General features: G+C 40.6%; 1 protein-coding gene across 1 annotated transcript in view; it reads right to left on the minus strand.

The window, feature by feature from the left end:
* plxnb1b (plexin b1b) overlaps positions 1-24,306 on the minus strand; it is a 95,039-nt gene that overhangs the window by 53,881 nt on the left and 16,852 nt on the right. The window contains exon 2 of the mRNA XM_061069460.1: positions 19,445-19,515. The gene's annotated coding sequence lies outside the window, so the exon portion shown is untranslated. The remainder of the gene's footprint in view (positions 1-19,444; positions 19,516-24,306) is intronic.

Here is a 24,306-nt window from a genome sequence, read left to right on the forward strand (position 1 = left end):
ACAATTGTTAGGAATTAGATTTTGCACTGACATGACCTTTTTTGTTCATATATGGTGAGAAGAGATTGAAGTGGACATGTTCAGGTTCTGGAAAAAGAAAGAACCCAGTACAAAATTTGCCTCCAACCACTGTTCAATCCTGACTGACATACTGCTCACCTCTCAGCACCCACACACACTACACCGTTCTCCCTCTCTCTGTAACCAGTAACATAATCCTCTTTTCGTTATAACACAGGTCTTTCTTCTGGGAAGAGAGAGCTGTTAAAGCCGGAGGAGGATATTAAAGGCCGTGCTCCTGAGGGTAGGGCAGTAGACAGGAAGTTTCGTGGAGAGCATGTGATACACACTAACACGCACACACACCTATGAGTTTTTCCACACCTTATTGTGTTATTAACGTGGCTGTGAATCTTAAAACTAAATCGTACTTACAAAAGGTAAAGCCTTTGATTCAGTGCTTTGTATACATGCTTTTGGCAGAAGTTAGAATTTTGCTTCTCTATGAGCTTTGCACACCTTGGTTTGCTCAAGCGCCATAAGATTGGATGGAAAGTGACTGACCTGCTCTCTTTAGGTCCCTCTTCAGATATTCTATGGGCTTTAAGTCGGAACTTTGTCTGGGTCCCTCAAGGACACTCAGACTTGTCCTGAAGACACTACAGTGTTGTCTTGGCTGTTTGCCATAACCCCAATCTCAGGTGTTGAGCAGGTCTTCTTCAAAGAACTCTGTATAAGGCAGCATTCATCCTTCCCTCAGTTCTGACCAGTCTCTCTGTGTCATCACCATCCTTTACAGAATTGATGGTATGAGCCAGGTGATGAGCAGTGCTTGGTTTTAGCATTTGCAGTTCTGCCTAAAGGCGAACTCCAAAACCGCTGTCTGAAATGAACTCTGGAAACTGTCCACACAATTGGGTCTGGACTTTTGTTTGTTTGTAGCAGGAGATTCTTCAGTCAAACACGTTGGAAATCATGTTTTTTTGTTTACAGTACATCGACACCAGTATCAGCCCTAATCGACCAACATCCTCAGATCGGGTCGTCTTTCGAAGGTTGTCGTCTGCGTCTTCTATGTGTAAGCCACCACATCCTGAGATATTTATATTGCTTTTTCATTTTTGTATCCGTCGCGTGTTAGGATCTTCATCAACACACCCACTCGCCTATATTATATCCTCCAGAGGATCTCCTGCTCCTGCTGTCAGGAGATATTCTGCCGCAACTGATTCAGACATTTGGGTTCCCAGATAAATCCCCTCAGTTCAGTGCATGTCTGAAAGCAGCTCTTTTGAGCCATGTAGACGCTACACCACACAAGTCTGATTGGTGCTCCTGATATGATCGTCCTTCCAGCACATCTCTACAGAGGACCTCTGCAGTTCTGTCAGAGAGTTGGGTTCTTGCTCAGCTCCCTGACCAAGCCTTTTCTTCAACAGTTACTCAATTTAGCATAAAGGTCAACTCCAGGAAGCATCCTAGCATCAAATTTCTTCTATTTCACGGTCATTAAGGCCACTGTGCTGCTGGATCACTTAAAGATTTAGAAATGGTTTTATATCCTTGCTTAGATCTATACCTCACCAAAGATTTAACATGGAGGTTGACAGAGAGTTTTTCTTGGATGTCTTGGTTTGTTTGTTTTTGCCCTCACATGCAGTATAAACCTTTACGTCTACAAAAAAAAACAGAAAGTGAAGGGGTCTGAAAAGTCTCTGAATAGACCCAACATAAAGGCTCCTTTCTTCGCCTGTCTGAGCAGGAAAAAGAGCAGTACACAAGAGTGAAGGGTAAATGTTAGTATGATTGCTGTGTTGTCTGCTGCTCTCTGAACAGTGTGTTTGTGTGTGTGTGTGTGTGTGTAACAAGTTGCTATACAAAGAGCCTCTTTGTAGTAACATGCGGCTAATGCTGCTTTTCCATCGTTGGCTTAATAAAAAGTTTGGGTGTGTGTTGCTTATGGAGCCAGGCTTGTTGCACAACATACGGAGGAGAGAAAGAAGCAGTACAACACTGAGGAGCATATGATCCTACTGGAGGTGCAAAGGAGAAGCCATCCAGCCTATCTACACGTTTAAATAAGAGCACGGCACGTTCCGACAGCCGATTGTCAGTACAAAGACACACACAGGCTGAGAACGAAGACACGAAACAGACTCTCACACTCGCTCATAAAAAGAATAATAACAAATTATTTGTTAAGAAAGTGCTCCAGCAAAATGTAACCTCTCAAAAAAAACAGCATCCAAAATTAAATATATGTTTTTTTTTTTAATTAAGCTAAACAAACAGATAAGATCTGTCCATTATGAAACTGGTGGTTGACCAAAGACATCAGATCTGAGCTTATCCTTGTTTCTTAACTGATATGACTTTGTTCTCAGAGCAGTAGAAACATGTAGGTCCACCGAAGTCACATGGGGATAAACCTGGACAAATTCTGTCTTCCCAAGCTGGCCACCTAACTTCACCAGGCAATGTCAAATGCCAGGGATTCCTCTTAGAGGTGAGCATAGCCAAGCTGGACCTGCTGCTGCTGCTCCTCTAGACCAGCCTCATCGCTTTGGGGGAGGAAACCACAGCCCAACGGCCTCCTGTGGAGCTCAGGAGGGGGATGGTTTACAAGCTGCTTAAAATGCAAATGTAGTCAAAATTTGTGTGTGCTTGCGTGTGTGTGCGCACACACAAGAGGGAAACTATTTCTTGTCTCTGTGGATGCATTTCTAAGTATCTATGCAAGTTCATATGATTAGAACATGCCCTGCAAGGCAGTATTGTGCTGAAGTGTGTGGTATGTGTGTAGTATATATGTGTGTAGGACATAATGTATCACACAATATAATGCAAAACAACAACGACAAAGAGTTACCCTTCAGTGTAATATAACCCAAGAACTTTGACCCTGCCAGAAGCTGTGAGTAATCTCTAACATCGAACCTGCTGTGCCATGGTGGACCACCTTGCAGGTGGACTAGCTGCCGAGGTTTGTGCCACTAGTGAGCACGCCTTTTTACAGCTACTGCCGGCTGCAGCAAAGCATGCTGGCGTGAGAAAACTGAAACACAGAGGAATGTAATGGAGAAGAAATGTAGATAAAAAAAACTAATGTAGATAAGAGCTCGCTGAATTCCTGTCGGAATCAAGGCATGAAGAGGATGCGTTTTCTTCCTTTTGTGCGTGTATGCGTGTGTCAGACAGAATATTTTCCTTTCTCTCACCTTCCTGTTTTACATGCCTGAGGTTTACAGTGAGGGGCTGAAGACCATGTCTGTGAATCTGATTATTTGGCTGCTGAGGTAGAGGAGAAGAGAGGAGCTATGCCCCCTCCTTATCACCCACCCTTTGAACCACGTCCGCCCGCCACGCCCTCAGACAATCTGAAAGCTGTCTGGCTTCACTGAGCTGTTGTCACCGATTCTTCCCCCATACTTTCCACCCCAGTCTTTCTCTGTGAGAGGGAGAGCAAGGAAAAGGGCCCTTCACAAAGCTGTATAATGAAGCAACACCAATACCCTGTCCACAGTACTGCAGATTTGTTTTAACAAAACAAACTAGTCCCTCCATGGGCAGACACTAATATTCAGATTGAAACACCTTCCATAGTGCAGATTTCCAAAAACTTTAGTTTCGGTGCATCCATCCAATGACATCAGCTTATTTCAAGCACATGGCCCTCTCGGCTGTGTGAATCATCACAAATGTTAAAAGCTCACACTAGGGTCAAATAAAAATGAGTCACAGATTAGAAACTAATTTGCAACAGTATACAGTGTGTCTTAACCTCCTCCAGTTTGCACAAACGTTACACAGCACTGCTGCAGACAGGCAGGCACACAGCCCCTCAACAGTAGCCGAACACATGGATGCTAGTTGACGTTCACAACACTGAGCTGCTGCCGCCAGCATAAAACTAACTTAACATGTCAAGTCCTGCTGCTGAAGGGTCTTCGCGACCAGTTGAAGTCGAAAATGAAAAACACTAAAGTGATGTTGATATTATAGTCTCTTTCGTTCTGATCTTTATTAATACATTTTTTATGCCTCTGATTTTTTGTAATTTCCCCCCTGTGGTTTTGAAAATGCCATCAAGTGTCGAGTATTTTCCTGGGTTTCGCTATCTAGTTGGAAATTCATGACAACCCTAGCTCATTCTGTTTTTCTTGACATGTAAAAAATGGCAGATGGAACTCTCTGCAAAGTTAAATGCTTGAAGAGTGAACAGGGGTCTATATCATTTCTGTTACACAAAACAATATGGAAAGAAAAACTTTAAAAAAGGTCTTCAAATGAAAAGAGCATGAGGCTTATCCTCTGGGGGGGGGGGGCAGACAGTGGAATTGCCTGTTTTAATTGAGGTTGAATACATACATAATGTTATTGTGTATTACTTGACATTGTTTGACTGTTCACTCTGTCAAGCTGGTCACATTTTGGTATTTTCAACGGAGTAATGGCTTTTTAAACACTCTTCACTGGGCATTCATCAAATGAGATATAAAAGGAGAAATGTGTTTTCACACTTTCTACTGACACTTTCTAGGTCTGCTGCACTGAGGAAAGCCACATTAACCGAGATAAGAAAGGAAATTGATTGTGTTAGATCAAAAGCCAATATGAAATACAATACTTTTATGTATAATTCTTTGTGCGGATGTTCAATGACATCTTTGATAGTTGGTGCTACAGAGGTGGGTCAAAAAAGTGTTGTGGTATAATATTGGGTCCTGGTGAAAAACTTGAGAATTTGCACTACATTGGTTGTCTTCGCTACTTATTGTTTATCAGATTTAAAATCACAATGAAGCTAAACCAATATATGTACAGATGTTTTCAAAGAAATGTATACGTTTATATGGGCAGAAAAATACATCTAAAGGCCTCAAATAAGCTTTTGGTGCAATCACAGACTCGTACACAAACACATTCATAAGGTGGGGGACCTCTACTCTGAATTATCCAAATCATCACATGCATTTTAACAAGGTCTGAGTGACCTGACTTTGGGAGGCATATTTACTCTCATCAATGCAGAAGGCAGGAACACAGTGTGATAAAACAAAACACTGTGCCAAGGTCAGCAGCCAGGACCTCTGCTACTGGTCCTGGTGAAAAACTCAAAAGCCCAATTATAGTATTGTACAGATGTTTTCAAAGAAAATTATATTATGTTAATATTGGAAGAACTGACAGGCAGCAAAATACTCTAAAGAGCTCAAATACTCTTTTGGTGCGATTCATACACAGACACACACTCACTTGTTTAATTTTTAGTAAGTATCAGATCAATTGCAAAAAAGTATCAGATAAATTGCAATAAATAAAACTGGTGCAGAAATTCATGTCCCCACCGATGCCAACTAGTTAACATTCTGACCTAAGATTCTAGCAGCAGTAAACATTATACCTTTGTGTATTTACAACCTGGTTATATTCTCATTTCATTATGTGTTGTGCAAAAGTTTGAAATCACTACCTCTGCTGTAGAAGATGTGGACACACAACATCAGAGCCTACAGCCCAAACCACAAAAAAACCTTCTCAAATAAAATTTCTCAAAGCAATTTTTCGCATTTCAGTTTGTTCAGATGGTGACAAACAATAGAGCTCCCAGGATTGACTACTGCCACAAACTGCCTATGTAAATGATATATATTAGATATAAAGGTCACAGGACGATCAAATAAAACCAATGTATACAAAAATTCAGAATTTCTCTTGGAGAGGCGATGGACTAGTGGCAGAAACTTGGACTATGGGCAGAAAAGGTCTCTGGTTCGTCTCTGGTTCGAGAAACAACAAAAAGACGAACCTGGATTGATCTGTCCAAAAATCCAAGAGGATTCTCCCTACCCTGTCTAGTGCCCCTGAGCAAGGCACCTTACTCCCCCAACATCTGCTCTCCGGGCGCCGTACATGGCTGCTCACTGCTCTGTGTGTTAAATTTCCCTCCTTGCATGAGTGTGCTTGTGCATGTCTGTGCATGTGTTTGGGACAAATAAATGTATCTTAATCTTAATCTTGCATAGCTGCTGTACGAGCTGCTATCATGGTTGTACACTGTTATTCTCATTTTTCACTTGATTGAATAAGGCTCACAGTTTCCCCCTCAATCCCTAAACTAGATTTCGTTAGAGGAGACACAACTGAGAAGTGTCCCTTTGAAGGATCGAAGTGATGAAGTGAACTTAACATCCCATCCAGCATCTCCTTTTACAACAACATAGGCAGCTCTGAAGCCTGCACTGGTTGAGTATTGTTGATAATAGGATCAGTGAGATCACTCAGCGTCAGGTACACAGCTGCCTGTACACCGATAAACTGGGTGAGGGGTAAAGTGTCATTGTTTGTGTGGCACAACCTCAAACACACACATCTCCCACTCAGCGTGCTCAGGTCGCCTCCCCCGGGCACAGCAGGTAAAAAACGAATACCCGCAGCGCTCCACTCAAAGAGAGATCCATAATGTGGTGGTCTCATTAGAGCTCCGTCTAGAGGAGCCACTGGTGAACCTCGGCCCTCTGTCTGCATGTAACGATGGTCCCAGTCAACTCCAAACGCAGCCAGAAAAAAGACAAGAGGGCACATTTCTGTATGGGGGTAGGGCTTGTGGTGGCTGGGGCTTGATTAGGAGCTACGATATGTCATTGGCTTGATTTATGACTCATCCAAACAGTCATAGTCAGATCAAAATGCATCAGTGATTCCATTCTGCATCCACATCCTCCTCCTTCCCCTGTGGCAGGAAAATAGGGGCTGTGAAAATACAGGAGGTGTGTGTGTGTATGTGTGTGTTTCTGGCCCGCAAATACACAATCAGACAATACACATCCAGCCACAGAATACAACCACACCCTGATTCTGGCACAGACTATGAACAAGCCCATCTCTTTTTGCCCTTGTCTACAGGGGGAGAATCTGTCCTCTCTTAAAGTTAAAGTTCATGGAAGACTGATAACTGCTCACACTCACTGTGGCTTCAGAAAATATTCAAGCATACATTATTTTTTAAACAGTAGGACAATATTCTATTGGACAGAGAACAACACCGGCAAAAAGTATGGCTGCTTACTGACATATTGTGAAAATACATGAAAATTCTCTGTGAGAATGCAAATGTCTGAGATAGAGGCTCCAGACTGTTCTTATAGAACTAGCTGCCATCCCCCTAGTAAGAACTCTCGATAATGTGTGACAAAGCCCAGGTGAGACAATTTACGGCTTATGATATGCTACGTCAAAACCAGCAGCTTTTCTTCTGTCAGCATAATTCCACAGGAGCTGGTCAGATCCACTCCAGCGTTAGATATATAAACTCAACCTCATTCAAATATGATGTGGACACAGCCTGGTGTGGGTCTAGGTTCAGGTTAGGGCTGTCACAATATCAGATCATAGCCAACAGAATTCATGATAATGAGATTAACACAGGATCATTAATTAATGACATTTCATATTATCATCGATACATTAACAGTCTGCATTAATCTGAATATTGAATGCATTCATAAGATTCAAAACTAATGATAGTCTAAAGCTAATGAAAGAAACATCCAGAACCAACCGGTTATGGAGGATTGAGATTATTTTTAAATCTGAGGGTCCAAAAATCTGCAAGACCTAATTAAAAGGAGAGCTGTGGCTTCTCACAGCAGCGTTTAATTTTGTTGAAGTGGTTCAGTCCCACAGCACAAAGAAAAACAGTGCTTATTTTGTCTTCGTCTGAAACCCTCAAGAGAAAGAATGTTTGGATTGTTTGTTTACAGCTCCAAAACTCCCCTGTACTTTCTCTTACCCATGTGTGTGCGTTTTAATGGGATTCATATAGAAGGATTGACAGTCTATTTCCACAGTCTGTCCCACTTACTGAATCTACACAAATGTCACCACTTTTGCTAGATACATTTAATTACACTTGACACAGCATGTGTAAAATCCTTTTCTCCCAATACCTTGTTAACGTGGAGGCTACGTTCAGCAATTGACAGGTTTATCTCCTAATAGCTGGTAAACTGAATTTTTTTTCTCGAAACAACCATAAAACTGAACAAGTCACTGTCTCCTACTCTATCAAGACATTTGCTGTGGGGCAATGGGAGTGTGGGCGGTTGAGGGGGGGTATTATATTATAGATTAATTTAGAATATATATTGTGTTAGATTTGAAAATTATAATTTGAATGCATAGTAAACCACATCTTGAATTTTGGATTATAAGGTCAATTTTCGATCTGATCATAAGCCAGGTAACATTTAGCGATTTAAGCCCGATTTTGACTAGAGTCAGGCAACTCTTTTTGTAAAGACATTACCAGGATACATATATTTGCCCGTTAGCTCACAGCAGATATAACTCAGTGACTGTGGATGTGAAAAACGATCAATCAAATTTTATTTGTAAAGCCCATATGTACAAATCACAATTTGTCTCATAGGGCTTAAATCAATACCAATTCCCTGTAAATAAAAGTATGAGTGTCTGGGCGGCGCTGTGTCCTCAATTAAAGAGCAGCCTCAGGTCCTGTGGTTGCCAAAGGTTTATGGACTTACATTCACTCTTATTTGTCTGTCGCCCCACACAAGGAAGTATAAGTACTTAGACAGAAAATAACCAAAAGCAATTTGTATTGAATGCTCACAGGCACCTAAGGTCTACAGGTGCATAGTTCAAGTATCTAATTAGATTATCTTTAACATGTTTGAATAGGCTTTTTTCTTTTTTATCGGGATGTTGGAGGGGGGGCACCCAAGTGCACTGTATTAACAAGCCACCACCGGTTGCAGGTGTAAGAAACAATAGCAAAAAATGCAGTTCATGGCTGGAAACAATTACCCAGCAGGAAAGAAAAAGGGTCTAGGAGAGAAAGGGGGTCTTACAGTACAGTTATCAGAGGAATCAATTTTATAATATAGTAGCCTCAAACTTTCTTTAAAACAGACGAACCAATGTCATATGCGGATGCCTTGGGAAGTTTCCATGTGATCCATGTACTCTCTCAATCTATGGATGTATGACAAAGTAAATACACTTTAACAGTCTTTGTAAATAGGGAGCTCACTTAGCAGGTTTGGTGTGGGAAGTGAGTCTCTCCCGGAACAACCAGCAAGTTGCTGCAGCCGCAGATGCCATTCAGTCAGCAACACAGTGTGTGGATGGACTCAGGTTGCAGTTAAGTAGTGACTGAAAGGGAAGAGAGCCGGGATGAGAGATTAACTAACCCAGCTTGGACCAAGGAGAATTGCATCATTTCTCCACTGAAGGATTACCACAAGACTTGGTAAAAGGATGTGGTATGGGTCAGGGAAGAACCCATTAAACTTTTGTGTGGATCAATTTCAGGGGGCAGATGCAGGAAGTCTTTTCCCCTTTTCTTTTTACATTTTCTATCTTGACGGGAAAAAAATCATGCACGTTTCGGGGACTGATATCCATGAGTTTGCAATTTGATGCAGATTCAAACTAAAATCTGGATCAAGTGAATAAAATGTTTGTTTCATAAGTACTGTTGGGCCTTGACAGAGCTAAGCACTCTACTGAGTGCAATTCTAGTTTCTGCTGTGGTAAGCTTCCACAGATAAATGTTTCCCGTTAAAACACTAATAAAAAAAACTGCAGACTGCTTTCTCTGTTATTGTTTACTAGATGTAGCACAATTATGTTTCCAAGCAAAAAAAAAAAATCACATCTCTTTAGTGGAGCCACAGAGACAGGACAGCGAGGATCAAGGAATTGAGAAACTTAGCTAATCAATTTAATCAACTTGTGTTGTAGCGATAAAAGTTTGTACCTAAGCAGCAAACATTTTTAGTTATTTTCTCACGCATCCTCTTGATGGGTCTAAAGGACTAGTCAATAAGAGAGAAGGATATAAAGGGCATTCGGTTTAACAGGGTGCTGGACGCAGAACAGTTGGATAGGTGGGCTTTGAGAGGGTCAGGTAACAAGCTGGTAGTAAACTAGAGACCAGTAATTACACACTCCAACACACGCACACAGAAACATCTAATCACTGTGTTAGCACAAACACAGGGTCACACTTCAGCGCTGCTCCAATTCCCAAACGTCTTAGTTAAGTTATCTTGCACAGCATAGGTCCGCTTTTCTGTCCTCTGCAACTACAATTAAAACTCGTCCACAACTGACGCCACGCAGGCAGCTTCCTTCAGGCCATGTGCACAAACAGTCTCACTGTTTGCCGGTTTGTTCTCTTGTGAGTTTAGAGAACCTGCAAATTGGCAAAGTCATTATGGTTTCTCAGCACCCCAGTGCAGTGTGAAGGATAAAACACCTAATTAATTGCCCCTCCAAGCTCTCAGTCTTGTCTGGAACATTCAAGTAGTTGTGAAACATGTTTGATAGTTTCATTTTAAGTCTACTGCAGGAGAGCAAGGACTCAATGAGCTCTTAAATGTCAGTCTGGCCGACACAGAAATTACAGTCATCAAATGTGGCATGTCCTCCAACTAAATTAGGCCTACTGGGCAACAGGCCATAAGAGAGGGGCCCAGCAACATCCTGGTCGTCTAAAGCCGTATTTATACTGCGGGATGTCAGTGTCCACCATGTCATGTAACTATTCAAAACCGAGGATCTGACATTCACAGCTACTTCACACCGTGATTAGCTGGCTGTGCGGAATTGAGGAGCCAAAAATTACATAGCTCTCCTCCCTTTCCATTTGTTACCCAACCCTTTGTGGCACTTTGAACGTGAACAACCAAATATAAGCCAATGAATACCTTCCAGGAGAGACATTTGAAAATATTGCAGCCATTTGGATTTCCAAACACATTTCGTGTGTGACAGTCAGTGATCAGTATTGATCACCTTTTCTTAAAATCAGGTTTGAACTAAGTTGACATTAAACTTGTTTGAATATATTCTAATACTCTGTGGATACAAGCTAAAGAATGACCTGTAACCCAATTATGAAACCGCCAAAGGTTGAGTGGGTTGCCTGATTATCAGTGTGTTTTGGAGAGAGAAGGAAGAGAATGTGATTGGGTCGGAGTTTCCATAAACCATTGAGGTAAGAGACATGAAGGATCAGCATTATGGCCAGAAGTTTGTAATTGCAGAATTTTGCAACTGTATAGAGACGTTAGTGGAGCATGCCATGAGCATGTTAACGATTAAATGCATATAATTTGAATTCTGAACAGTTCTGAACTTAACCTCAGCTGTCCACAATACTACAATATAATACTATAAAACAACAAAAAAAAGGTATTTTAAGAGGCATTACCTTGACTCAGTTACTGTAATAGCATGATTATAATCCCTTCTAATGTACATTATAAATATTGCCTGTATTACGACAGAATTGCAACAGTGTTAGCCTGTGATTCCAGTTCCCTCTGTTATTCTGAGGCCGGTGCAGCACACAAACATTTAAAAATGTGTGTTTCATTCCATCGATCACTGCCACTGTTCATTTCAGAAGCCTTGGTCTGTCTTAACTCCCATCGGTCAGTGCAAAATGTAAATAGGCAAATAAAAAAATAGGAAGGACAGGTTCCAATCTGTCGACTGCCTCACCCTCAGAGACCAGTGATGCGTCTGTATGTAAATGTGCGTGTGAGTTTGTAGGTGGGGGAAGGGTGCAGAATGGGTGTATTGTCCTTTCATCCCATATATGTGGTTCTGTGCGTTTGTGTGTGCTTGTGTGCGTCCCCCTTGGGAATAGCATACCTTATTGATTGGTCTCATGTGTGTTTAACTGTATGTCTGGGTATTATTTGGCCTCCACGCCTAATCTGTCAATTGTCTCTTAGAGTGATGAGAGGGAATATGCTCAGTCTCATCAGCCTCAGCTCCATCAATTACCATGCGTCGCCCTCCCCTCTACGGTCTCTCTCGGTCTCTCCTGTCATCTACCTTAGCTCCCTGTCTCTCATTATCTTTGCTCTTTTTCACTTAGGATGGCTGGAGAGGGGGATGGAGGACAGAATGAGGGCTTGTTAATTGAGACAGGGGTGAGAGTATGGGACAAAGTGTTCTCCAATAAGTCCTTCAGTGAACCCTTTACCATTAATTAAGACAATGCATGTTGGAATAAACATTCAAATCAAGTGTTTCCCATTGATTCTCTTGACCGGGGTGAGACACCATGTATCAATTTGTCCTGCCGCAGTTCCACAATGGGACAGTTTTTTACACTTCTCATCAGGGCTGGACTGGGACAACCAATCTGCCATGGCATTTTCTCATAATATATTCGATATAATAATGATATAAGAGATCCCTGACTTGGTGTGTAGCACTTTTCGCAGTGCTCGCGCTACTGCATGCTACCGATATGGTGCATGCTACCGATATGGTGCATATTGTTTTTACCGTCCAGTTGTGGCAGGCAAAGTTGTTCTTTCTTAACTCTAAAGTCTGTGTACCTGTTACTCTGACTCTGGCCGGTGAGCATGGCCTTTGTGACACGTTACTGCCATAAACTGTATGAATTCTACAGGAAATGCTGGATTTTAATGAGCTGTGGTGACAATAATTCAATGATAAAAAAAATTCATGATGGGGTGACTTTATGAAATGCAGGCTTGGGTGGGTGGGGCTCGACAAGAAGGTTGTTAGTTTGATCCAATCTTCTAGAGTCCACATGTTGAGGTGTCCTTGGACAAATCCTAGACCCTAAATTGCCCCTGCAGTGTGTGAATGGTATGTGCTGTATGAATGAGTGCGTGAATGGGTGATCTTGACTTGTAGTGTAAAGCAATTTGAGTGATTAATAAGACATACTTTTGTATTTCTTCTCCTCTTGGGTATACTAACATTTAACTATTTGTTATCAGTTCATACCCAGTCAACTCTTTTTTAAGCAGTTACATCAGACATACTCTGTCAGGTACGATAATTAGCTTTAAAGTGCATTATGTGAAATTAAAAACTATTTTGTCTCATGTATCTGTGTAATAATGATGAAGTCATTAACAGAAGAGTGCCATCACTGGTGACTGGAGAGAGTAACCACTGAGGGTAAGTGAACCCACACCCTGAGGGAAACAATCAGGGGCGACCCATATGCTTCAAACCTTTGACCGTTGCCATGGTGAATGATGCCTACATCAGTAATCATAAGGCATCAACATTGATTGCCATTAGTGGTTCATAGACAGGGACATTTTTTATTATTTTGCTATCTTTGTGTGTCTTACTTAACGTTACTATCACTGACACAATGACACATAACAGAAAATGGTAAATCCTCTGTATTTATGTAGCTGTGTCATAGTCTTGATGACCACTCAGAGCTCATTATTCTGCAGTTTTGTCATTCACACACATTCACAAGTGCTTCTTTGTGCATCCCTTTTATGTTGAAAGACAGATCTACTTAAGAAAACAGCCAGATCTCCTTTAGCAGATAGCTTACAATGTAAAATATATTTGTACTTGTCTCCCTATGTGCATTATTTTTCTTTGTTGACCCAAAGCATTTGTTTTTTAGAGGATAAGAAGAATTGTTGATAAGAATAAAAATAATGAACACCTTCGCAGGTTGAAATTGTAGAAATCCAAGAAGACTGCTTGCATAACAATTTAAAAAACAAAACATTTCACATGGATGCTAAGCCAGAACCTCAGCAACAATCCAAACCTTAGCAAAGCCTCTCATTTTAATACATTTGATAAGCAAAAAGCAGAGTGTGATGCAGGTCACTGTCCAGAGGAGAACACTTAAAAGGGACTGCTGGGTTTAAAAATTTGAATAGTGGACCACAAAGATTAAAGTCAAAGCTCTTCTGTACAGTTGAGGATAAAAACAAAGGTTAAAGCTCCTCTAATACAAGCATCCTTGTTTCAGCATGTCCCTTTCAAAAGACAGGCACAATGTGGAAGAGAAACACATGGATGACCCCCTTTTCTTTCACCTTTTCACAGCCTTTCGCCTCAGGATTCCAACATCAAAAGCAGCCCACCACCCAATAAAAGCATTCATCCTCACCTTAATATCCTTGAGGTCTGGAGCATCATGGAAGAGGTGGAAGGCATTAAAGAGAAGGATATGGAGCTAAATGGAAAAAAAGCTTCAGGCTGCTGAAAAGCCTGAGATGGGGAGTGAATGTCACGGAAATGGTCAAGCAGTGATTTAGATTCAGCACACTGCTCCGCTTGTCTGGGAAGCCCAAGATGAATGTAGGTGACTTTAAATTAAAAAAAAGAGAGGACACAATCAGTGAAATGAGCGACTGGCCTCTACGCTGCATTTCTCTGTCTCATTGGCTAAAGTCATGTGAAATACAGGCACAGTTCACGTTCATGCAGGCCGATAAAAAGAGGTTGACTAAATGACATGATTTGATTATGCTGTTCTGCTTGCTGTGAGCTTAATCTTCTTTATTCCAGGAAAGTCACCTTGTCTCGTGACGAGATAAGGGAGGTCGGTTGTACTTGGCATGACATCACATGTTTGTTTAACGCTTTAATGGACTGTTAAACAGAATAAACTAAAACAACAAAATTATCTGTAGTGAGTTAAGGGTGGGTAATGAACTCTGTACTTGAATGGGTACCAGCTGAATTATATCGGTGGTACTGAAAACTGATTCATATTAAATCAAAAGCCACGTTTAAGCCCAAAATACCGGACCTTTTAGGCCGGCTTAAAGGTTCCTTCAGACTGTTGTTTGCATGTGTTTCCACTGGTATCTAAAGACCAGAGTAGATTACAATTTTGACATTAGAACAACTGACTCCAGTCCACCCTGCAGCAACAATGCAGAAGACTATACAATAACGGTGACGCTTACAACAGTTAACTTGGAGGTGATTCAAATTGTACTGCTGTTGATTGTCATTTACTGCTTTGCAAATGTGAGAAATGCCGGAAAAGAGACAAGTTTTTGCAAGCCCATTGAAAAGTGCCAAAATGCTTCAAGGGAACTGATTATATAAGCCCTTGTGGAGATTGACCGGCTGAGTCAGGGCAATTGCAAGATGATGGCAAGCAGTGACAAGTGTGCTTACAATTAACAGAGGTTTGTGCAGACAATTCTTGCAGCAATATTTGTCATGCAAAATGCAAGGCTGGGCAGCATGAGGGAACACTGGGTCAAACAAAAGGTCTATTCACTTGTAAAAATCAATCATCATTGTACCATGTTTGATAACCTGAAAGAAGCTAAATACTGCAGGCTGACATTAGCACCCCTGGGAAATCTGAACCTTCCATGGTGAAGGGCACATTAAGTGAGGCACCGTTTTTACCATATACAAAAACACATGGCTCAGTGAGGTGCTCTAACAACACAACACACATATGTTGTGTGTGGCTCTCGACTGCTACCTTCCAAAAGGCTCTTTTGTCATCATGAACATTTAGTCCCAAATGGACTGACACTAATTTACAGTCCTCTCGAGATGGATTTATGATTAGCAGTCACTTAGGGAGATGACCACATCCTTCTGGCATATACACAACACACAACACACACACCAAGTGATAATGGATGTACTACTGACCGGCTTCAACTCGGTAAAGTGCCAATTACTAAAGTCATTACATCCCTCATGGTCACCTCTGGAGGTAAACGAGCTGGGGGATTTTTGGTTCGTTCCTTGACCTGTAATATTACAAAGAAGTAACATTCATACCCACTTGTTTTCTTCTTACATGTTACGACTGCAGTTCCCATTCTAGACTTGCCTGTTTGCTTAGTCTGTGGTAATTTACAGGTAGTGATTCTATGAATGTTGCTGCAATGACGATCAGATTTACCCAAGAACTCAGAGTGGGTGTACAGTTTTTCCAAGAGGCAACGGTTTCAACAGAAAAGCTTTAGTTGAACCACACCCTTTCACATCCTGAAATATATGATTTCCACTGTGAGACTCAAAAGCAGCATTTAGTCATGAAAGAAGCATTCAGTAATGACAGTGAGCAACACAATCTCAAAAGTTGTGTGGTGACTTTGTTTAAATATTTGCACAAAGTGGATTTAATCATCTTCTCTGGTTGTTAAAGTGGGTTCCTGGTACAGAATATTACCAAAAATGTTTTTTCATGATAAAGTCAATATCAGTGAAAATTTCAAAATGGTAGAATGAGTGAAATTAATAATCCCTCCACAATGATTGTGCATCAGTAGAGTCAAAGAAAGAATTTACCTCACGAACCAAAAGCCTCTTTATAAAAGGGAAGAAATGAGTTTCGACTCTGGCACTGAGACAGGGGTTTTCGTCATTACTGTCGTCATTAGCAGGTGTCACTCTGCTTAGAGTCACACTCAGTACACTCACACTGGTAGCTCAGTTTAACATCAGTCTGAGAAGAAAATTGCACTTTGTCACGTCTGTTTCTTACAAACATGTTACCCAAAACAGGACCTTATATGGATAGACTAGGATGCATTGATGCAGCTTTTCCTACAGAAATCAATCCGTCTATGGCGGTAGTGTAGGTGCACATCAACTAGCAACAACAAATTCCGAGTGACAGGATAAAATACACAAATAGAAAGAAGTACAATGCATGTGCAGGTACACGCATAGCTGCAGTTAATCTATGAGGTCTGTACTGACAAAAGTGTAAGCATACAACACTGCACACAGCTACACAATGCAGCAATTGAGAAGTGTAAAATGTTTTGGTTCATTATGAAACTGTGGCGCAACAAATTAGCATATGGTAGACGAAAACCGTCTATATAATTAATAAAGAGCACATATTGATGTTAGGAACAGATAAGGAAGAAACCATTAGAATCCCTTTGAAAAATATAGCTTGGATATAATATAGTTTGCTTGTTATAATAAAACTGGACTCAAGTTAAAACAACTGTGTTAACATGATTGAAGTGGTAGAACTGAATCCATGCTACAACAGTTTAACTTTGTTTTTCACCTTATGTGCATGTACTGTACTTCCCTCCTTCCTCCTGTGGACCAGTCTTCTGACACTGTGTTTTGTAAAACTCAACAACAAACAGAATTTTTGGACAGTTCTTGTCTGTGACTTCAGCTAATCTCTTGGCACAGTATGAGCTCATTTAAGCAGGTTTATTTGGTATCACTCCAAATTCTTTATAAAGTCAATGATGGTTAAGATGTCTGATAGGCTTAAATGCACACTAATCTGCATAGCCACAGCCTAACCCACCCCCCAACAGAGGTCTGTGCGGGGACCACTGCTCTGTCTGTGCAGAATACTGGTTCTGCAGGAGTCCTAGTGCAAAAATAAGAGCTTTGACATATTTCACCAGCCAAATTTGCATTTAGCAAAAGCTCTTAAATTAAGTCTTTGCTGCAGTCAAAAGGCATATATGGGTTTGGAAGTTATTTACCAGGCCCTCAAGTCATTCACGCTGCTTTCAGATATGGACTGAACAGATAATCTCCTGATATCATCTAGTGGGGTGAAAACATGCAAAAAAAACATGCAAAAAAAACAGGAGAAGCTGTGGGGGTAAAGAGGTCTAAAAAATGTATTTATGCATGACATAGGAGTTACTGTTTTCAGGCATGGCCCCCGGGTAAAATCAGGAAAATTGGCTATGGACTTGACCTGCAGTTTGCCTTTTACACATGCATAACACAGCAGGATGTTTTCTGAACAGACGCGTTCACAACAGCAACAAATCCTCTGCATTATCCAGGCAAGAGGTGGATCAGTCGTATGCAGCAGACAGAGGCAGGTAGATGCCATTAACCAGATCATGTGACTTTGTTTACAGAACCCCTACACCGTTGTCAGCTCTTAGCACCACCAATTGACATTTTCTTCTGTGTCTTCGTTTTCATTTTTGCGTCTGTCGCGTGTAAGAAGCATCATCAATCCAGCTGTTCACAAATCGATTTCTCTGGACTTTATACTAGGGGGCCATGCAGATATCCATCTGACCATGTAGAGTCCTTCGAAACTGGGGAGCATCTCACTCAAACATTTGCATTCACAGAGTCAATTGAATGTCTGAGAGCAGTCCAAGGTTAGTTACCTTCAGCATTTCACCCAACTGGCCCTACCACATCAAATGTAGGTGTCATTCATCATCAAACTGCATTGCACTGAAACTACATTAGAGTTTATTTTACACTCACTCAGTGCTCAGCACCTAGCAATGATAAGCTATGTTAGTGAATATTAGTGTTACAGTTAAGTGTTCCGTTGTATTTTGAGGTCGTCAGTGCAAGCATTTCACTTGCATGTGCGACTAAAACTATATGTATGTGAACTGTAAAATGTGAATAAAAAGTGATTTTGCTAAACAAACTTTATGAACAGGGATAAGATGATTCTCTGCGAAACTGCCAAGCTAGATGTGGTGCATTAGGAGACAACTTTGCATTTCATAGCTGGGGTTACATCCTCTGCCTCAAATCCTGTTTATCCAACCTCAGTGTCTGAACTCAGAGTTACTCACTGCTGTGCCTAAATAATATTTGACAACACACACTGAGGATCAGGAGGTCACATCTACACTCAGTAGACACGATGTGCCTGTTGTCAGTGAGTGTGCTCACTGAATACTATTTTGGCTGTGAAGCTCAAAGTGGGGATCTGCTGTCAGTTTCAGTGACACTTCTCAAACTACTCAGCTAATCTGCCACCCTGCCCTGGACGAAGCTGGGAGACGGGGGTTTGGGTTATGTGCAGAAACTGCTGAGAGTATGATGCGACCCTGGCTTTATCTAAAACAGCTGGCTGGACACACGGCCACAGACGGAGGTTATGAGAAGACACCAGCGGTTCATCCACCAACACCATCCGCCTGATTCAACCACAACAGCTTCCTGGCCTCCCCCTCTTTGGCTTTTCCTCCAGCCAGGTCCTCTGCACTACCCCAGCATGGGAATAAATAGTATTGGCTCCAATTTCACAATGTAATCAAAACACTGGGCTTTGTGGGAGTGCCAAAAAGACAGGAGCCTGGCAGAGCAGTGGGACAGGGAGGAGAATCAAGGAAGGGGGATCAGGCGTTAGTTTATATAACCAAGTTCAGCTGCAGTAAAAACACAATAATCCTTGGTGAAGGCTAAAACAGTAAGAGCACAAAGGAGGAGGGCTGACAGAGGGAAATGGAATAAGAAAACAAACAGAAGTCGCAGTGGGGAGGCCTCCGTTTGCATGGCCTGAGCTTCTGGTTTGGCATGGGGAGGAGTAATTGGGAGCCGCCTCTGGTGCTTTAAATAGCTGCGGAGAGTGAAGGGATGTGGTTTTGGGGGTGTGTGGACTTCATACAGCAGGAGGAGGAAACTAAAATCCTATAAGATATTGTATTATTCAGTCAAACTGAAAGAAATAATTTAAAACATTTGAGTGATCACCCCCTAAAAGCCATATCTGCCTATTCTGGTTAAAAGCATTGGCAACAGCCAAACATAAATCCAATTTACAGTGATTACATGAGAATACAAATGAGTTAAGGATACCATTTGTGTGAACTGTGCATCATGTTTCCAGGAATCATTAGTAAAGCATTAGAGAAATTTAGTTTCCTACCTGTGGAAGTCTACTGCTCTTTTATTGCCATTTCCAAACTTTCCATGGTTCCCATGAGGATCTTTCAAAACCTGGAGGAAGACGGTGAGAAGTCAGATACAGCATATTTCTACAGCCTTCTCTCTTAAAAGCCAAATGGTCTTTGAGGAACGAGGAAACGTGGAAAAAGATAATGAGAGCAGGAGCCAGTGGCTGAAATGTATCCGGTACAAAGTTCAGCTTAAGCCATTTGCCTGTCATGTTTTCTTAATTCATGTTATGCAGGTGACAGTGTCCATTCTTTGTACAAGGCAAGTACTGTTCGCTATGACAACAGAGAGCTTGCTGAACATAGTGAGGAGCTACAACAGAAGTCACCTTTTAAAAAGACATTAAACACCATTAAACATTACTTTGCTCTAACAGTTTGAAAACACAGCATAATTTACAAAGCGATGAAAAAAACTGTTGGATTATTAAGTTTGCTCTGTGAGGTAATATCTGAAATGTATTCTATGAAAAAAGGAGTCATAGATATGGTTCAATAAAAATGCAACCACACAATCAAATTAAATGTTGTGAAATTTGTCTCACATCAATTTGAATGTCCAAAAATCAAACTTCCCCCCACTTCTGGCTATCATCTCTGTTTCGGAAGGTGTATGAGTCTGTGCCAACCGTACCATTCAAAAGGAAGGGAAAGTTACACACTTAATGCACCTTAACACAGAACAAATACCTTAACAACATTAGTTTAGCATGATTAGAACTGAAATGAATCAATGTAATCAATTGAAACAAAAACAATTACTTCAGACAACATTCCTCAACTTCCCAAGTTAGTTTAGTTAGTTAGTTTTTGTGACAATATGAATGTTGAGTACCAATAGATTATTCAAGACACTCAAAGGCAGTGGCAAAAGAATAATTTCACAGTTGAGTGTGACTTTTCCCAGCTCAAGTTTAAATTTTTATTGAAGTAATAAATAAATCAAATTTGAATTCATATTTTATTTTTCTGTATTCAAATGAAATTGTAAGCAAACATGGTCTGGAAAATATTGAATAAACCATTGGTTGAAAACAATTAAATTGGATTCAGTTTATCAACAGGCTCAAACACAAGCTGCTGGACCAAACTCTGGAAAACAGATGTTATGATTTCCTGAAAATTCATCAGGTTTCACTACCTTCAATTCTCATTTCTAATTGTATGCATATTTTGAGGTCCAGGTGTCCTGAAGCATAAAAAGGCTGTCTGATTTCCTTCACACAGGAGAGATAAATGATAATCCATTATCAAGGAAGTTCTTCAACTTGGATGAAACTTGGTCAAACCAGGAGTTTCTCAAATCAAGTATCAAGGTTGCAAAAAAACTAACTAGTTTTACGCTCTATAACCCTCTACTGACTGCTCCAGCAGCTCCTCTGCCCTGTTACCAGGATTAGTTGGGTCTTGTTTTGTGTGATGCTTCCAACACGTCAGAAGCCAGCTCAGACACAAAACACTTGAGTGACAACTTTGAGGCTGTGAGTACAGAGAAATCCTGGTCGAATTCTGGGCAAGATTGATAGTAGCCTAGAGTCACTTTTGTAGATGGTTTCCAACCTCTTGATTAATTTTTAAATTCCAATGCCTGTTATCTACAGTTGCAGAAATACAACCAATCAGAGAATGACAGTAGCAGATTCCCCAGACGTGACGATTTATGTTTTAGCAGAGCTCCTCTGACAGTCACTGTATCAAGCCTGCCCCATCTCAAATTAATGGTTAAGATTTGCCCAACCAGTTTCAGGACATGTGGAAACGGTATGAATGGGCAGGGGGCCAAACACAAGATCGCTGATTGGTCTAGTTTCCAATTGATTGACAGGAACAGGAAGATTGCACTCTGTACTCCAATCAGTGCTCCCTTCAGTGACTCCTTGTTCAAGGATTTAAGCTGACCTGTATGACACAGTGATTTATCGTGTTGAGCAAACAAAAACGGCTGCAGATGAGTTATCAGAGAGCCGAGAGCACCTTTTCTTCGAGAATTTATGGAAATGTTCCATTTATGGAGATAAGAACCAGGGAAGCTGTGTCCCGCAGCCAACAGCTTTTTTCAAGGAAAGGCAAAATGAAGAAGCCTTATGTAAGAGCACTCACACAGAAGCACTCCCTGGCATGAAGGGGGTGAGCTGCATCCGGATATAGTTAGGCCTCCATGGATCCCTTTCTGGTCGTTAAGAGAGACTGTGCCAATTTAAGCCAGGCCTCTCATTGTTAGACATTTTACAGAGACTCAACTAGTAACATAGCATGTTCGCTCACCCGTGCCAAAACCTGTGAGTCACCAGCCAAAAAGGGCAGTCAGACAGCCCCCCTGCCTTGACAAACTCTATGGGGAGGGACATAACACCCAGGCATCCTCTGAAACTGCCCACTCCCACAAATGCATAAGGACCTTTTGACAATGCCAAGAGGGACCCGACTCAACTCAAATTAGGTCAGATTAACCTGAGAAAGACAAATTCCACTGCCACAGTACAGTGGAGGCAGGAAGGCATTTTTTCTATAAAACAAGAGACATTTCATTCAACGCAACTAAAACGGTCACAAAACAGATTCTCGTGAGAAAACAGACTTCAAAAAGAGGCCATTTCCAGTCATTATAAAATCCTAAAATTAGTGTGAGCATTCACCATTGACTTGGCAATGGTAGCATATTTTGTTACACGCGATGGTACCATATTATTATTCTTTTCCTTTTTTGGCCTCTTAATTTTGTCAATTCTGTGGAGCTGGTAAAAAACACAACAAAAAAGTGGTTCTTCACAGGAGGAAATGAGGCAGCATCACCCTAACCAACAGTGCCACCATTCCTGAGGTTGTTAAGCTGTTGGTCTTGAAACTACTATTGACAGTGTGCCTTTGGTCACGGCCACTCTGTAATTAAATACTAGAGATTTCTGCTATTTTTTTTCTCTCTGTCCCTTTGGAAAATATATACAGGTTCTAAATACAACTCCTGCCCTGCCCTCTCAGGCTCACTGGCACTGATGCCATCCTGCTTCATTCCTTTACCCACAGCTGGTCATTCCACTTCACAGTGAACTAAAGTTTGACCAACAAATGCCATCATAAACATGGCAGATGTTGTGGTTGAATTCCTGAGAGCCAGAGGTAAATGTGTGACTGACTCAAGAAAGCTAACAACTTCTTTGGAGGTTTTCTACAGCAGTGTAAGAACAAGGTTTAATCTTTCAACTTGATTTTGAAGCAATGACAGACTCTCTAATCCTTAATGAGATAGAGGATGAACATGTGCTGAGTCTTTAAGTCTGATTGTGCTCCTACACTGAATTGGAGTGATTTCTAATGGCATGCAAAAGAGGGTAAACACATCTTCGTAATCAGACAACAACACATGGCACACATCGCATGTGGGCCATTCCCCCAACTCGTATTAGCAGTGATTGATTTTTTTAAGTCAGTGGGGTAAACACTCAGTGGGGTCATAAGCTACGTCTCATCTGCAAACTTTAATTACCAACGCTTTCCTCTTCAGTGAGGTTTTTTAACCATGTGACAAAGACATTTCTTAAAAGATTAGAAGTCTCAAATGTGTTCATCATATATATCCATATGCACATTTCCCCTAATTCAAATTAATACAGAATCTAACGCCTCAATGGCAAATTATAACAATTTAAGAGCATTGTCCCATAATATACTTTAAATCCACTCAGGAGTTTAAATCTGAATCAATCTTTCAAAAAAAGCCATGAATATAAGTATATATATATATATATATATATATATATATATATATATATATATATATATATATATATATATATACATATATATAAGGGGTGGAAATTGGCAAAAATGTGACGATTCAATAGTATTGCGATATTTGGGCCACGATTCAATATTATTCCGATTCTTAACATATTGCGATACAACAAGTATTGCGATTCGATTCTGCGATATATTGCGATTCATGTCCCCCATATTATTCAAAGGCATTACAAAAAATTAGGAAAATAAAACTGCTCAACTCACTTCAAATTGACATTGTCTTCTACACATTAACTGAAGTGCAACAACTAAGAAAGGGTAGTGCAAAAACTTTGTCCTTGAACATTCAGGACACAGGACCTTTGTCATTATTTTCTGAATAGGAGACCTCTCACATGAACCCTGAGCTCCCAGCACATAACTTAAAATTATTTAAATACAATACAGTAACATAAAGCAGACATAATAGAGTACCATAAACCTGAGAATAATCATATAAATAAGAGCAACTTAGAGCTTCAATCAAATTGAGAAAAATAAACAAAAATGTGTACTACTAGAGTCCAGTCCAGTTGGCTGCAAGGTCATGACCCAAAAAATGTAATTCATTTGGGAATATTGGCATTTTTGTTTAGAAAAAGGAAAAAATTGTAAATAAAGTATTAAAAAAAATATATATAAATATTGAAATACTTTGTGCTACTGTATCGATATAATCGATTTTTTCCCGTCACCACTAATATATATATATATATATATATATATATATATATATATATATATATATTGTTTGACATGATATTGTCAAAATGGTAAAAGAGGTTAGTGGTGATTGAGTCTCTAGTGGGGACCAGTCTGATGTAACTTGGAGGTTCGGTTTTCTGGTCCGCATCACACCTTTGTATACAAGCCTAGTCTGAATCATGTTCACTGGCCTTCACAATTATTTGTGTTGCCTTCATGTTGCTGTAACAGGGGTTACGTTTAATAAGGTAACCATCTTATTTTACCATATTTAACTTGTAAATGAACTATTAAGAACTAACCACAAAACAGATGAGTCTGATGGGAATAATATTGGTTTTGCAGGTATGTG

The sequence above is a fragment of the Limanda limanda genome, chromosome 4, assembly GCF_963576545.1.
Source record: "Limanda limanda chromosome 4, fLimLim1.1, whole genome shotgun sequence".
Taxonomy (NCBI): domain Eukaryota; kingdom Metazoa; phylum Chordata; class Actinopteri; order Pleuronectiformes; family Pleuronectidae; genus Limanda; species Limanda limanda.